Raw genomic sequence first — 18,053 nt, 5'->3', positions numbered from 1 at the left:
GGAGGCTACGATCCCTACAAGTTTCATCCAAACTGGACAAAACACAACAAAGTTATAAATATTTCATGGATTCCCCATTATACCCTATGGCTGGATCTCTGAGGTGGCTCCAAAGCTTCGGAGCTGCTTCGGCTGGGTCGAGGTGGAAACCCAGTCTGGAGCTCTGGATCTGATAGCAGCCATCCAAAGCTGCTGGAACTGAAGCCGGATTGGATCGTTGCCGACTCAGACAGGTCTATTTACCATATCCTCCAGTGTAAGCGTGTTTTAAATGTTGTCCAATGAAACAAACAAACAAAAACCCCCAACAAAAATATGCAGGTATTAATCCCATCTTTTAAAATTCTTATTCTACATAATGTGCTTGTTCATATTGTAATTTGCTCCCAGTTAGTTTCAGAAATCAAAGCAGATCCTCCTCGTAAATGAACAATGCAAATTTGAAGCTAAATTAACATGAATCAAGTCCTTCCCATCCATCTATTTGTGGGTGCCAGAAGGAAAGCTACCATCTCTATGGATCTGGCTCTGGCTCTGGCTCCTGTACCTGAGGCAAAATGTGATAAACCTGAGGAAGGATTTGTCTTATTCTAGTGTTCTGTGTTACAGTCAGCCAGATAGATAAATAACCTATCTATCTAGTTAGCTATCTGCTCTCTTACCTTTAAAAAATTCAGGAAATCTCATAGTTTTGTTTAAAAACAAAGAATGAAAAAGCATAGATTATTTGGAAATACATAACTAAGGCTGCCCAAACAATCTTGTCGTTATGTCAGTGTTACTGTCCTCAAAATCACTGAAACCAGTACCACGTTACATTTGATTGTACCTGACTGTAGCAGTTAATATGAAATGTAGCTTTCCACTATGATGCTACAGCTAAGTGCTTTTTCATTTTTAAGGCAATAGGCAGTCACTAAAATAGAGAGTTTTTAAGATAATATTTCCTTTCTCTCTTTCCATTCAAATTGTAAGTCCTTCTAGGTTGGAACCGAGTCTTAATCCATTCACATTCAGTGCCAGTTTCAATCAGTGTTCCTAGACACTACTGTATTACAAATAATGACCTGTAGCAAAAAAACAAAAAACAACCTCCCTCCCCCAAAAGCAACACAAAAAACCCTAAATCTTTTCATGAAAAGTAACTCCATGTAAGACTATTATTTGGACATTTACACAAAATGATGGTATTTCCATAAACAAACTGCTGTCTGTCTTGGGCTGCTGAAGACATTAAGGCAGGTAGGAACTGGTCTTTATGCCCCATTTCCCAAATTGTATGACTTCCCCAAGTTGAACAATTTTGGGAATGGGGCATAACATTTCTCAAATCCTAACTGCTAGCTGGCAGCATGAAATAAGGGAGAGGGAATCTGTAGCTGGGGAGTGGAAAGATCCCTGATCCCTTGTTGCAGCCTCCTGTGTACACAGAAACTGAAGCTGGGAAAGCAGGTGCTACTTCCATGGATACCTGGGAACATAAAAAAGCAAGAGTGCAGTTGGGACTCTCAACTGGATGTCCACTTTTCAAAGGTGTCTGGCACAGTGAGTCCGACACTGGAGAGCTTGAATGATGTTAGGCTCAAGGTACCCTGGACCTTTAAAAACTGCTCCCAGCCATGAGAGTGCATCCGAGTTCATGAAGGGATGTTGAAGGGCTCTGGTGTGCTCCTGTGGCTAGGAATAGCCACAAATTCAGTTTAAATTGCAATGGGAATAGGCTACAAAGTTATTACACATATTCTGTGTAAAAGTTTTGTGGCTTACTCCCTGCTTTACCGCATGATTAATTGCTTGAATGTGTGGCTGGGTGACTAGGAAACTTGGAAACACATCTTAAGTGTAACATCTGCCAGGAGCCTCAAGAACACAAAAGCAAACCATGTACACTAGAATATAATTTTTGTATTCTAGAGGAAAAGTATACAAATAAAGTAAACTAACAAAATACCATCATAGGAGGACATACATTCAAAGATTCCTATGGTGCATTCTTTATGTGGTAGAAATGAAAGCTGAAAGGATGCTGGGGATGTGGGTAGTGTTAATGCTGTTAAGGTGACTTTAAATGCACCTTTCTAAAATAGTGTTGGGGGGGGGTTACTCTTTTTGCTCTTAAAAATGTGTATAATTATAACCATAACACTAAATAAATATCTAAAAAAAAATTTCCCCCACACTAGGGAATATGCACTTAAAGAAGAGGGGCATGTAATGTAACCAGGATATCTTTGTGAAATCTATATTATAAAGGTATGTATATCAGTTTAAGGACAGAAGTAACATAAAACCAAAAACTTAACACAAATATGTTTTTAAGTTGCCCCGCAGAGGCAAAGAATTGGTTATAAATAGGATGATCTACACTACATATTATTGGATAAAATATGATAATTAAATGTTATTCATATGTGGATTACACTATTTGTTTAGTCTATTTGAATCCAGGCACCTCTAAATGAGGTAAAGAATGGTATTGTATTGCATTTATTAATGGCTTAGATAAATATAAATAATTCATGAAGTCCTATTTCTAGTGGAAGTATGAAATAGCAGATCATAAATTATGGCCTGAAACCTTTTTTTTTCTGCAGTGAACTCTTTAATTCAAGGGAGTGGAGCATGAAAAAACTCTTTCTAGAATCTACATCTGATGAAATTATATGAATATCACTGTCTTCAAAATGTGCTTACTACAAACAATATTTTAATTATGTGCTATACAGATGAATGAAATTCAAAAAAAGCAAAAAACCCTCCTTATGAGCCTGATTCACTGAACATAAAGGCTTTAATGCCTATGTGAAAAATGTTAAGTAGAATTCCATTGTATACAGGAAGCAAAAGTAAATAATGAATCTATTTATGAGCAAGTAAGCTGCATACCAATATGCTGATCTGACCAAACACAGATTTATCCAGTACAGAATTATGTAAAAATCATTTCTGAGTGGGAAAAGTATGTAAGCACTATTACTAAAAAAAAGTTTTTTTCCTGTAACAAGTAAAACAAAAGGAAAAAATATACTTCAGTCAGTTATCCCAGTTAAAAATGAGAAAAAGCTAAAGATGGCATCACTGAATCAATACAACGTGGAAGCCTCAATGTCTTATTCAAATCTCTGAATGTATGTGACTACATTGGTATCTGGGGTTTGTGGCCAAAGTAACTCTATTGTAACTCTATATATTTTATTCATATTCTTTTCTTTTGATATATATGATATAATGTTTTTGGGTGTGACAGCATACATCTTGCTACTAGTTTTCATTAAGGGTATATAAATATATACCATGTATAAATTTACTTTATGCATTTATATAAGCAAAGAGATCTTGTTTTACAAATGCATCATTGAAGCTTTATGCCAATGTTACTGGCAAGTCGAAATCAAGTTGGCAATTAAGTATTGGCTGATATGACTACCAGATAGGTCTGACTCATCAAGATGTCATTCCATTTTCATTTCAGGTCATAGAGTGGCAGCAGTTCCTTTTTTCATACTAAAAACTCTTTAGATAAATTATATTTCATTAGATACATGCTTCTAGTTGCATGTAGTTTAATATTGCCAGGAAACATGGCTCCATCTACACACTCTGCAAATGCCAAATCCAAAAAAGAACAGTGAAGTACCCCAGCCACTGCTCTGAATCACACTGGAGAGACAGATGTTGACATGAGCAGGAGACTGATTGTACTGCTTATCATCCATGCATGCAGAGCAGAAGTTGGCCAGGGGGTTGTGAGGTGGGGGGTAAAATGCTTATAGCAATGCTTTCAGTTTAGGAACCACTGTATGTGCAGATATTACACTTAAATTGACCTAACTAGGGTTAGGTTGATCTCAGTACTGATCTAGTTAAAGGAGGCTAGATTGGGTAAAAAATGGCTGGCCCAATCTAATTCAGTTTGTAGTAAAACCCCCCGTTTATTTTTTTTATTGCATTCCCTCCCCTTCCCCAACCATTTCTGACTTTCTCTCACTCTCTATTCCCTATAGAAAGTATAAGTGAGCTCAAATTTAGGATAAGCTTTAAACATTTTTATTTTGGTAGCAAGTTTTTGGTTTTGTATCCACTGTTTTATATTGTATTATTATTAGGTTTGCATTGATTTTTACTGTTGTATATGGATATTGTATGGTGTAGGCCTGTGTTTGTAAGTGAACCAAAGTCATGTCAAGTCTCCATTTTGTGTCCTCTGCACGGGCATCCCCTGTGTGTAGCAACTGTATGAGTCACATATCCCTCCCATGTAAAATGGTTTCCCAATGAATGAGTGTGATTGGAAATAACTGAAATACAATGGTAGCAGGCCTCTACTGAATGGCCTATAATGACTGGGCCATCACCTCGCATTGATTCATCCAGGAACCATGGACCTCACCCAGGAACAGAGACCAAAATGAATCCACTTCCAACATCAACTCATCCTCTGACAACATGGGGAAAAGACCAACCCCCAAAACCCCCCAGAAATTAGATTGGACACCTCACAGTGGACGAAACCCTAACCGTGACTGCTACATTGGCTGCTTCAAGGAAAGAATGAACAATGAAATAATCAACAACACACAACACCACTACAACCTCTCTCTACAAGAGAGAAAGGCCATAGAATCTCTAAGATCTAACCACCAAATAGTAATAAAACCAGCAGGTAAAGGTCATAGTCATCCTAAACTGTGAAAGCTACATGAAGGAAGCCAACAGACAACTCTCTGACATCACCTACTACCAAAGTACAAGAAGATCCTACTTCCCTTTTCACCATGAAACTCAATAATACCATCAAATCATTTCCATCAGGACTACAAGAAAAACTACAGACTTCGATTCCCCCCACTAGCTAACCCAGGGACTTTTTATATGCTCCCTAAATTCCACAAACAAGGGAACCCTGGCAGATCTATCATATCCAACCATGGGACCCTAACTGAGAAAATACCAGGTTTTATTGAATCAGTCCTAAAACCACTTCTCACCCAAAGAGCAAGTTTTGTCCAAGACACTACAGACTTTCTATGAAAACTTAAAAAAATTGACCACCTTCTCAGCAACACCCTCCTAGCCACCATGGATGTTACCAGTCTATATACCAACATCCCACAACAGGATGGCATCTGAGCCTGCCTTACACATCTACAGGACAAAGATTACAACTCAGAGTACTGACCCAAAGATATTATTGACCTTAAACACTTCATCCTCACATACAATTTCACTTTTAATAACCAACACTTCCTTCAGACCATGGGAACAGCTGTGGGCACAAAATGGCCCCACAGTATGCCAACCTTTTTATGAGCCACCTGGAAGAAGACTTCCCTAAGGACTGAACCATGAAACCCTTGCTATACTTAAGATATATTGATGACATCATCATTTGGACTGAAAACCTACAATCTCTGATTGAGGTCCATCAGAAATTCAACAATCACCATCCCTCCATCTCTTGAATATTCCAGCACCAACATCTCCTTTTTAGACATGATGATCAGTATCCAGAATGATAAAATACAGACCACATTATACAGGAAACCCACAGACCAACATACATATCTGCACAAAACCAGCAATCACCCTAAACACACCAAAAAAGCTGTGATATACAGCCAAGCCCTCAGATACCACCAAATTTGCACTGAAGAGAACACCTGGGATTGCCACCTCACCAATCTTAAAAAGTCTTTCACCCAACAAGGACACTCCTCCAGAGAGATAGATCGCATATTTGAAAGAGCCACCTGGATACCACGTGAAGAATTGTTGCAGTAAAGAAGAAACCCCCCCACAAATTGCACACTGCTGTTTATGACATAACACCCCTCCCTTAAACCCATTCGGAAAATCCTGAAACAACTGCAACCCATAGTAGAAAGAGACCCTATTCTTAAAGAGATCTTCCTAGAGCCACCCATCCTAGCCTTCAAACAAGCACCAAACCTTGCTAACCTCATCACCAGAAGCAAACTTCTTCAGGCCCAGAAACACCAAATGGATCCAGATGATATTATGACAAGAAATGCAAAACCTGCCAACACATCTCCACCACCCCCACAATTCCTACACCCCACAACAGAGCCATCAGCATTCCTGGATCTTACAGCTGCACAGCCAGAAATGTAATAAATCTCATCCAGTGCACCAAATGCCCTGCTAGAAAATACATAAGAGAGACCAAACAACGACTGCACGCCAGAATGAACACATACCGGAGATCTATTGAAGACAGGAATCCCCAATTACTTGTGGTGCACACTTCTCATGAGAAAACCACTCTCTCTCCAATCTCTCAGTCTTGATCCTCAAAGGAAACATACGAAATACTTCTCAGAGATGAGCCTATGAACTCCACTTCATCAACTTCCTGGATACTAAAAATCATGGACTAAATATATGGATTTATGACACATTATAACCTGCCTGACAGCTGACTCCCCAGGTACCTCTCCATTATTCATCCTCGTTCTCTCCCTCCACCCCACACCCAGCCTGTCTCTCACCCACTGACTCCTCAATTTACATCTTCACTGACTGCCTATCTTGTATGCATACCAGCCCAGCCTTGGGCTTCTTTACTTTTTATTCCATCCGGAAGAGCACACAACAACTGCAGAAACTTCCTCAGCCTGACAAACGGTTTTTGAACCCAAAAGCTTGCTTCAATTTTATTTCCAACTATTTAAGTTGATCTAATAAAAGATATCAGATTCACCCAAAGAACCTTGTCTGCCTATGGATAATAAATGCAATGCAAATATTAAATAATAATAGTTAAGGTAATGACAGAAGAAGAGCAAAAATTCTTTGTTTGGATAATCACTTCATATCTCATGTGCCATATTTGTCACTTCACTACTACTTTGTAATTGTCCATTTAAATAAAGATGCTATGAAGACTAGGCACCTGGGAATTGTCAAAGTGTAAAGTGACATTCCACAAATGTAAGGGTTCTATGTCACATGAAATTGCATACCTAGCAAATTGTGCATGGCAACATAAGAGGGCATGTGACTGGGTATCACCCTGATCCAGCAATCCTGCTGGAAGTATAAACAGTGAAGAAGGATTAGGCTGGCTCCTAGACATCAAAAATTAAAGAATCTCAGAGGTAGTATCAGAAAATGCCACTTGGTTTTGCTTGTGTGATTATTAATTACTACTACTGATAACAATGACTGAAACCACTGTTGATGGCTGGCAGAAGAAACTTGCATTTAGGTTCCCATTTTCCCTTGCTTCCCCACCCGTAACTCCTGTCTTTCTTCTACTTGATTTGGGTAAAGTGAGTTTCGTAGCCCAGACAGCTATGTATGCACTGAAAAGCAAAAGCAGAAGTGAGAAGCCAGAAAAGGGAAGCCTGGAAATGTTCAAATAGCAGCAGAAAAGGGGCTTCTCCAAACATAAAAATAATGAAATCCCTGATTCTTGTGACATCTGTGAAAACAAAAAAATCCTGAAGTGATGATTATATGTCATAGGAATAAAGCAATGCTACACAAATATAATACTATAGCAAATCCCTGTTTTCAGCAACACTGAAAACTGTAGTCAAATATTGCAAGCCTTTGGATAGAAAAGGACTTGGAAGAGAAGGGCCTTATGACAGTCACAGAGAGATCCAGATTTGCTTTTTTCCAACAAATAATCAAGTCTTTTGATTCCACTTAAAGATCAAAAAATAGATCAAGATAAAAATGGATCTAAATAAATTGTTAAACAAATTTCCACCCATGATCTTTACAACTACATGAACTCTAGCTAAATCATTTTTTTAATCCTTTAAAATGTAACCTTTCATTTCTTTGTTCTGAATAGAAACAGGACTGGAAGTATCAAAATACAATTCAAATAGCTTCCCCTAGGACATGCCCATAACCAACTAAAAGCAGGAAATGCAAAAAATCTCTAGTGAAATGTCCAGCCTACTTTTCCAGACCACTAAATACATGGGTTGCACAAGAATCCAAGCTAGACTTTTGACCTTTACGTGGTTCATATCCCATTAATTCTTACACTAATAAACACACATTAAGGAAAACACAATGTATCATTTAGAATTAGCTAGTTTTACAGTATCCCTGTTTTGACTGGATGAAGGTTATATTAGCTATGCTTCAGTAGGGCATAACATTTAGGCTACTAAGAAATAAGTTTTAAATCTAGGGCCTTCAATATTATCTTCTAAATATTAATATTGTGCATTCAGAACCAGGAATTTCAATTCATTCCTGGCTGAGAAGATGAGGATAAGTTTTGCCTTTATGAATTTAAGAATATTTTGGGAAGACTAGAACTATTTCATGTGAACTTAAGCAAGGGCAATCCCAACTTCAGTTGTCTTAAATTTACTTGAGCAAGATGAGGGGCAATTAAAACTATTGGCAATGAGAATAAATGTCTTTTCACATCTGTCAGTTAAGTCATTGTATAACTAAAACTACAGGTGGTCTAGGCCATATAGGGTAACCATATGTCCCATCTTAGCCAAGACAGTCCTGGATTTCCGGGACTGATCCTGACCAGCTGTTAGGAATTATAATGGGTGTTCCAGAAATTCAGGGGCATGGGGCACAGTCTGGCTGGGGGCTGGAGTAGCGTGGAGTGCCTTGCAGGTGGGCAGGCGGGCAGGCACTGCTGCCTGCCCGGCACACAACCCTGCCCTCATCAACTTGTGAGACTATGGGAAGGGAGGGCAGAGTCCTATATTTCCAGGATTTCCATATGGTCTGCCTACATATAAAAGTCCAAGACATGGTGAATATAGCATGGACTGCTATTCTAGTAGTGAGCATTAGGCAGTAACATAAGTTGCAGACATTATCCCTAGGCAAAGCTAAGCTTCAGCTAAGTAAAGATAACATTTACCAGCTCCACTGTCTTTTTAGTAATGCTGAAAGCATAAAGTCATATGTATTCTCAAGTGTAATCCTTGGCTTGAGAAGACACATCTGACAAAATAAATACCTCCAAAGACATGGTAATAAAAATCAATGGAATGTGGCAACTCCTACCTCAAAAACTATAAAGGAGGGAGAAGTTAAGTTGATAATTGAAAGGCAAGCTTTACAATATTATAAAACAAGGCTATAATAAACACATACAAAATATATATTTTATTTTCCTTCTAGCCCCTCTTCTTTAAAGAGAACTGAAAATCTAGACAATTGATGGGCTCTTTGTTATAATTTTCTTCCCCTTTTCATTAGCCTATATGAAAAACTAAAAAGTTAGAGAGGTACCATTTTCTCTGGAGAAACAGTTTGGGACCTTTCATACTGCCTAAACTACTGAGGTTTGTGCACAGCTGATGGTTTAATTCATCTACAAGTTGCTGTTTTACAATATAATATTGTGGCATGTATTTAATGATATTTTCTCAGTTACAAGATACAGGAAAATTTCCTAACTTTTTTCCCCTTACAATGTTACTCTAAGCCAAATGTCATTTCACTATTGTAATACATTTTATTTTTCAATAGCTATTCTTGGTTATTGTGACTTGATAAATCTCTTCATTTGCTATTTCACTATTAGTAATACTGACTAACCCAGATGCCATAAGAATCATGGTTATTACCCCTTTAACCTGATTAATTAGGCAATATCTGAGGTCTTTCAGGTTGTTTATGTTAAGTTGAAAAACTGGTGCTATTTATTTGATGCAATTGTTTGCTTACAAAAAATGTACATAAAGTCCTATTTCCCTGACATGGTAGAAACATCTATATTCTATTACCCTCTGTGTATCATAATGACACTAGGGAAGTTTTTGCTCCATTTGGAGCAAGAGTCTAGGCTATGACCCAGGGTCATACAAGTGGCCTTTTTGGTGTTTATGCACAATTTGCTATTCTATTACCACCTATTACCCAAGCAACATAGATGAACAAGCATAGTAGGCTACCCACTGCCTCAGCTTCTATGTAACATATGCACATGAACATACAGGCACAAGTCACAATTATAGCCAAATGAAAAAACATGTCTAGCAGGCATTAGATGGCAGAGGAGAAGGAGGAGGACCCTTACATATTTTAGCCCCAGCAGATAATTTCTCACATGTGAAACAGGAGACCCCCTTACCAACAACTTGTGTGAACCTGCCTCTGTTTAACTTCCCAGAACAGGCCCTATGCTCTATCCTGGTCTTTTGCTCCCAATAGAGCTGAAACTTCCCTAGTTCCCTTCAGCCATTTCATCCAGATACTATTAAATGTAATGGGCAATAGCTTAGCTTGAAAAGAAAAGCTGAAGAGAGGCCTGAAAAATATGTAATCCATGGTGTGGTGGTCAAAACACTTTGTTGGGAAGTCAGACCTCACTAAGTGATAGGACCTAAAAAGCTGGGCCCTTCTGTTTTTTGGAAAAGTGCCCTAAGCACTCAGATATTGGGCCTACAACATGGGAGGACTCACCACTTTTTCCTGGACTTCTGTCACTGTACATAGGCATACAGCTCTCCAGCCAGTGGATAGCTATGAAGCATGCACAATGTAGGGGGATAACTATTAAGCATTCACACATCCATGCTGCAGGGGAATATCAAACTGTGCATAAGTGCCAAAAACACTATTTTTGTGGCTTGGTAAATTTAGGGTAAAAGAATTCTGTCTAAGAAATTCTGCTGTTGTCATATCCTTCTGTTCCCTTACTGGATAAGCTTCAGACTTGTAAATCTGTTGGATAGCAATGAATATTGATTGTTCCACTCCATCTCAGACAATGGCTCAATTGTTTCAGTGCCAGTGTGTGCCATTAGTGCCTCCGCAAGATACTGCTTTATAGTGGGGGTGGGTCTTTCCTAGCATCAAAGAATCATATTTCCCTTACTGCATTCTGTCCACATGTTACAAAATAGGGATTTTCTTTTAGACAAGCTAAGATTTCTACAATCTCAAAGTATCCAGAAGTTTTAAAACTTTGATATAACTCCAGAACTTTCTTTCTCAGTGTATCTGGAACAACCTGATGATACCTGTATTTATTTCTATCTCCTATAAATCTTTAAATTTCAAGCTTCCCCATTATGAACAGGAAGCTTTTACTCCCATATTCTAAGGTAAAGCTACATTCAGGTTGGCTCAGTTTCCAAATGACTTTTTCCAATCGGTTTCCAAATGACCTTTTCCAATCACACTATTCCAGTTCCATAATCTGATCTCAGGGAAGATTTTAGCTGTTCATGCCCAAGCATTTCAATCTTTCCTTTTCAATCTGTCTATTTTTATATAAACCATCAAAAGAAAGAGAGTATGGTATTCTACAATGGTAAGCAGCAACCTTGTATCTAATTCTCTTGCAAGCCCATGTCTATTCTTTTGGTAACACAAAAACCAGTATTCCAGTGAGTGAACTAAGAATATTTGCACTTCCATGAATTCCATAAATTATACATCTCTTCCTAAGTACATTCATCCCACTGAGTTACCAATTCCTTTTTACTCCCCTGCTTAGGGTGCATACAACTGATCTCCCGATAAGACTATCAGAACAAGCCAACAGTATTACTATAATTATTCCCAAACTTTTGTAGGACTGTGAAATACTAGTACTTCAGCATTTATTCACACGCTTAAAAACTGTTGCTTGGAATTCTTGAATCTAAAGGGTCTTAAGGGTCTGCATTAACTACAACCTTTCTCCCATAAAAGCAGTGGTAATTTTTTCCTGTAGATTTGACCATTGCCAAGAATCCTTTGTTAGACAATAATTTATCTTGCAAGAAATTAAATTTGCTGAAATAATAACCATTCTCTAAGGTCTTCTTGTTCTTCTATCAATAGTCTCCCAGAATATAAGCAGGAGTATCTGTCTCCAGTATGAAAGGGATTTTGAAAAATAAAGAAAGCAGAGGTTACCAGAGTCTCTTGCAAGTCAGAAGGTGCTAAATATTAGCGTTCTGGGCACTGAAATGGCACTCTCCTCATTCACCTTTTTAAATTGTTTTGCAATATTAGCCTTTCATCCAGATAAAGGCAACAAACTCAGCAAAGTATACTATCTGACACCATTGCCATTAGCCTCTAAAATGTGACAAGTGCACTGCACAAACTAAGATCCATCACTTAAAATGGTAATAAGTTTTTTCCTGCTATGAAAACAGTTCTTAAGCTTTCCTTCTGCTCTACTTCAGCTTGTCAATACCAGCTTTTAAAATATACTATGAAAAACTGGAATGAACCTACTGTATCAGTCAGTGTGTCATCTATTCATAGAAAGGTATAACAGTCATGTAAAGTGACTTCATTTAGCTTCATAAAATCCAGAGAATATGATACTGCCACTTTTTTCCTTAATCAGTTCTATGGGTGTGGTACAAAGGCTGGATGAAGTTTTAATTATTATGGGATACTGAGGAAATTACTCAGGAAGACATGTCTCTTCTCCCTTTACTAGTGTATGATAAGGTTGACTTCTCTAGTATCAATGTTGTACTGGACCAGTGCTGTATAATTTGTATCTTTCTAATATGATTTGAACAAGTCCAGTAGAAACAAGACCAGTTTTATTTTATACCAGCATTTTCTAGTTCCATTAGATCCCATTTTACAAACAGGATTCATTTTATCGATTTTTGCAGCTTGTTTGGATACTTAAGGAAACAAATAGGATTCATTTCTTTCTAATGAAAGTGTTTTTAGCAGCTAAAATTTTACCAAGAACACTGGTCTCAGTGAAGGTTTTAATCTAGTCCCCTCCTAACATTTACTCTAAAGCCACCACAACATGTAAACTTTTTTTAAGGATTCTGTCCCAGTGGGCAGAAACCTTGCTCATTGTAAGATAAATTCCTACTGGAGGTTGTTTTTTTTTTCAACTAGGTCACATTTTTAAAGGCATTTCAACACACTGGATATACTAGCTTTTGTACCAGGCTGATGAAGAATGCCTTGCATTTAAAAGCTTGTTGGTCCAATAAAAGTTATCATCCCCAAAAATTCCTTGTATCTAGACTTTATTACAAGTCATTACTCATAATGAAACTCAAACCCATTATCAACTGAACCCATCTCTCAGCTATCCAGAATTATTACACACATTCCAAACATTGAATATTTAAACTCAATTTTCTCAATTTTTGGAAGGTTGTTCAATCCCTAGTCACTGTCTGCACTGGAGACTGATTAGACGATTCAATTTAAATCCCATATTTCCTAGGCCTTGCAGCATGTCTGGTTTGTGAGAGCCTACATGTGCAAATGCTCTGGAGGGGATTTACTCTAGAGTAAACCCACCCTGGGCAGGTATTTACAAGTGCAGGGACACAGCAGCAGATGTGTGCTCATGGCAGCAGTCTGCTGCCACACTTGCCAGCCCTGCATTAGCTCCTGCAGCTGCCTGGGGAAGCTCTAGGCTCCCCTTGGGTGCTAGCCCAGGTTCTGGCAGGGAGCATGGGGCCAAGATATAGCTGTCTCCTGGTTGGGGCTGGGACATTGCTCCCTGCCCCCAGGAGTTGCCTGCTGCCAGGGCAGGATCTGCCAGTGATCATAACTGTGGGGCCAGGGATGGGAGATTTTTATCTTCCAGCCTGAACCCTGGGGCCAGGGATCAGAGATTTTTATCTCTCAGCCTGAGATCCCCAGATAAGAATCTGGCATCCCCTGCTCCCCAACTGCAATTGCAAAGCAGGGGCTGCAAGCTCCCTGCTGCTATGGCAGGGGGGCATTGTCCCCACCTGGGTTTCACTGGCAGAGCCTGCCCCAGCAGCAGGCAGCTCCCAAGGGCACAGAGCAATCTCCTGCCCCCTGCTGCCTGGAAGCACATTTGCTCCCGGCCAGATGTCTATACATACACTATTGTGCAGTAAGAAATCTCAAGTAAATTTGCTGCTTGCATTTGCAGGTAGCAAATTTTCTCGCAATGAGAGCCAATTACTTGTTCAGTAAGCATCTGCATGTGTAAATGACGATGCTTACCACACAATAATTCAGTCTAATCTTGAGTAGATGACCCACTGACTGCCAGTTTTATACATTTTCAGATTAATGGTCAAACAGCAGGTCTGTCATTTAATTAGACCTACAAAAAACTATAGGGATCATTCTATATTTTCACACTTTTCCTCTTGACCTTGATGTTCCTCTCCTTATCTCCAGTTGGATGAATGACTTCAGTTAGCCATTTGTGATATTCTGACCTTAACTACCTTATGTTTATAATGATGGCTAGAAAATGGTATTTGGAGGTTTGCTTTTGGGCATTGGCTTATAGGTAAACTAGATATGTATTAGAACAACGGTCCAGATGGGTGGCAAGGGTTAAATGGTTTCTAAAAGCCTGTTTGCAACAAAGTTTCCTTGAAGACCACTGGGTCTTAAACCAGTAGACACACAGGCTGGGAAATTGAAGACACATACCACACTGTTCCATAACATGAGCTAAGGTGGCATTAGGTCACAGTGGGCAACTACAGAGCCCAAGGGATTTCTGGTTTTGGTGGATGGACCAAATTAGGAGAACAGTAAATAATCATATTCAGATGTGTGCATGTGATGGGTTTGTTGGAATAAAGGAATATGCTGACAGTACAGAATATGTACAGTATGACAACCACAGGGAAACTAAATCAATAATGCCTGGGAATGAAATGCCATGACAGAGGAGAAAGAAAACAAAAGGAGAGATTTCAGAGCAGCAAAGGGTCTCTGAGAGGAGAACTTGAGGCCACACCACCTGCCCATCTCACCCAACCCACTGGAGGTAGGTGGGGTGGGCCTCAGCCCTCAACCTTGAGGTTGCTGACATCTGACATTCATGAGAGAACCACAGAGTGAAGCTTGGCTCAACAGGGATATTAGAGAACTTTTGAAAAAAGGACACACGCAGGCAATGGAAAAAAAGGATCAGCAACCAGAGAAGATTTCACTTGTATAACTAGGTTCTGAAGGTATAAGATATGGAAAGCCAAAGGAGGCATGGAGATCAAGCTAGCAGCTGAAATTAAAGACAGCAAAAAGTGCTTCTATGGGTACATGGGGAAGAATAAATATAGGGAAGTCAACAGACAACATGAAATTAACCCTGACCTGGTGAGGGTCTTTTTTTAAAGTCCACTGGGCCAGACAAGAGTCCTAAACTGGCTAAACTCATAGGAGGGACTTTGGCAAAGATATTTGAAAAGTCATGGAACTCAAGAGTGATCCCAGATAACTGGAAGAGGGCCAATGTAGTATCCATCTTTAAGAAAGGGAGGAGGGATGATCCTGCAAACTATAAACTGGTCAGTCTGGCTTTGGACCTAGGGAAAACTTTTGAAATTTTTTTTAAGGAGGCCATCAATCACAAGCTTGTAATTGATAAGGTATTAAGAAACAACTAGCATGGTTTTGTGGAGGTAGATCATGCCTAACAAACCCAGTGTCCTTTTATAACCAGGTAACTAACCAGCTAGACAAGGGACATGAGGTAGACATCATTTACCTAGACTTAGTAAGACCTTTGATTCTGTCTCCCATGAAATTCTCTCAACTAAACTGGAGGGTACTGGCCTGGACAAGCCTATGATGAGGTGGGTGGATAACTGGCTTAGAGGGTTGTAATCAATGGGATAGCCTCATCCTAGAGGGCTGTCTCCAGTGGTGTCCCACAGGGATTGGTGCTTGGACCCATGCTTTTTAACGTATTTATTAATGATTTAGATGAAGGGGTAGAATGCTCAATGATTAAGTTTGCAAATGATCCCAAGCTGTGGGGGAATGCAGGCACAACAGAGGATAAGGTAGCAATTCAGGATGGCCTAGACAGACTGGTTTTATGGGCTGATCAGAATCAGATGAGGTTCAGCATGGGAAAATGCTGTGTTCTTCATCTGTGTAGGAAGAACCTTCACCATAACTATAGGACAGGTGGTAGCCCACTGACTGGCACAGCATCTGAATGGGACCTGGGGGTCACAATTGACCAGAAGATGAATATGAGCCAACAGTACGATGAAGTCACCAGCAGGGCCAACAGAACTCAGGCATGCATCAGCCAATGTGTTGCCAGCAGATCCAGAGAGGTGGTTTCCCCTCTCCAATCAGTGTTGGTGAGGCCGCAGCTGGAATACTGTGCCCAATTTTGGGCCCCACAGTTCAAGAAGGATGTGGGTAAGCTCAAGACGGTGCAGGAAATGGCCATCTGCATGATCAGGGGCCTGGAGGGTAGGCCCCATATTAGGAGAGACTCTGGGAACTAGGCTTGTTCAGTCTGAGTAAGAGGAGGCTGAGCAGTTACTTGATAGCCACCTATAAGTATGTCGGGGGGAGTACCAAGATCTTGGGGAGCAACACTTCAGGAAGGCACCCATTGGGAGGATGAGGACCAATGGACACAAACTAACACAAATATGATTTATACTGGACATAAGGAAGAACTTTTTCTCTGTAAAGGTAACTGGAACCTGGAACACACTCCCAGCAGCTGTGGTGTGGTTGCCATCTTTGGAGGTGATCAAGAGGAGGCTGGATAAGCACCTCATTGAGCTCATTAACCTCCTGCCTGTGGCAGGGGCACGGACTTGATGACCTTCCAGGCCTCTTCCAGTCTATTGATTACATGATTTTATGATTCCCTTTGATACTGCTCTAGGAGTAGTAAATATAGAATTGGGGAGGTTATTTTTGTTTGCTTTGCGTGCATTTTCTTATCTGCTATCACTGTGAATCAATAAAAATTGCCTATTATTGAATGGAGAAGTTGTGGTCAGTATCAGGTTTTGGGTCTGCCTGGAGTAAGTTATCTGAGTCATAAATCCAGTGCCAACATATAACAGCCCTTTTATTTGCCAGGTTTTTCTTTTCTAGAATACTAATATTTAACTGAACTTGTTCTCTCAGGGTTTTTTTTTTTTTAATATTTCCAATTACCTTTGTTTTACAATCTGAAATGATCATTTTTCCCTTAATCATTTTTAAAAAATCATGAACCAGATCTGAATTCTATCTTCCATCTTATCTATTAGACAAAATGTACTTACAGGTTCAATTTCCCTCATCAGTAGATGTACCATGTCCTGGTTCATGGCACTGGGAAATATTCAAAGTCTGTGTTAAATTCCACAACCTTTTTGAGTCTTTCTCTCCTCCTTTTACTGATCTTGATCTGCAAGTCCAAGCTTAGCTGAATTTCTACAGATTGGTCCATTACCTAGTTCAGAGTGATGGCTGGCTCCAAATCACTTATCAAGGGCTTGTTCCCAACTCTCTTTTCTGAGAGAAAACCCACCATCAGAGTTAAGAACTAGTTTGCTGCTATCAATCCTTCATTTCTTTTCATCTTCCCAAGCTGTCACTTGAGTTATGGTTGTGACTAGAACCAAATAACTGGAAATTATCAAAGTAGAACCTTTTTGTTTTGCAGTAAGTTTCAAGTTTTCAAAATGTATTTTCATTCTTCATTGGAATGCAAACAAAACGTTTCTCACATGTTTGCAAAAATGTGGATTCTAAGTTTAGCCACATATTTGGGATGCCAGTATAGGCAGAGCATGGTGGTCAAAGCACTGGCATGTGCCTGTGCATATATGAACATGTTTATTCTTTCACTTGGTTCAAGTTCCTGGGTTTCCTGATTTACAATTCTTAATTCCAGAGACTTCAACCTGTATTTCCCACACAAGTATTCTAGCCACAAAGCTAGTGAATACAAGTTTCTTGTTATCCAAATGCAAATGTCAACTAGTATTTTGGCTTCAACAAAACAGCATACTTCATCAAAAATATTCCTTCAAGAACCTCAACAAAAAGGCTTGTATGGAGTTTCACTCTCAAAGATGGTAAGGTTTTGAATTATTTAATCTGGGACAATCCAACCTCTGCCTTCTGAGTCTCTCGATTTACAAACATGGAAGAAAACTGTAGACTTTTTTATTCTTGCCTCTCATTAGCACTCTGTGGCTGCCCAAACAAAGATTTAATCTCCATCTGCAAGTCAATGTTCAGCCTTTTCTAAGATGCATTTAGATGCTTTATCTTTAGATCTTTAGTTCTTATAAAACCTTTCATGAAGTCTCTGCCTCTTTTTATCAGAACTTGCTTTAATTCATTTTGCTAATTTTCTAGTT

At 39.3% G+C, this 18,053-nt stretch overlaps 1 protein-coding gene and 1 pseudogene across 1 annotated transcript in view; one reads left to right on the top strand and one right to left on the bottom strand.

Annotated features, from left to right (window-relative positions):
* GRIK2 (glutamate ionotropic receptor kainate type subunit 2) overlaps positions 1–18,053 on the bottom strand; it is a 669,798-nt gene that overhangs the window by 40,811 nt on the left and 610,934 nt on the right. The gene's annotated exons all lie outside the window — the stretch shown is intronic.
* LOC149872973 (uncharacterized) lies at positions 5,080–6,308 on the top strand (annotated as a pseudogene).

Source organism: Crocodylus siamensis, chromosome 1, assembly GCF_052110815.1.
Source record: "Crocodylus siamensis isolate JL-2025a chromosome 1, ASM5211081v1, whole genome shotgun sequence".
NCBI lineage: Eukaryota > Metazoa > Chordata > Crocodylia > Crocodylidae > Crocodylus > Crocodylus siamensis.
Note: the sequence above shows the minus strand (reverse complement) of the source record. Positions and strands in the feature narration are given on the sequence as shown.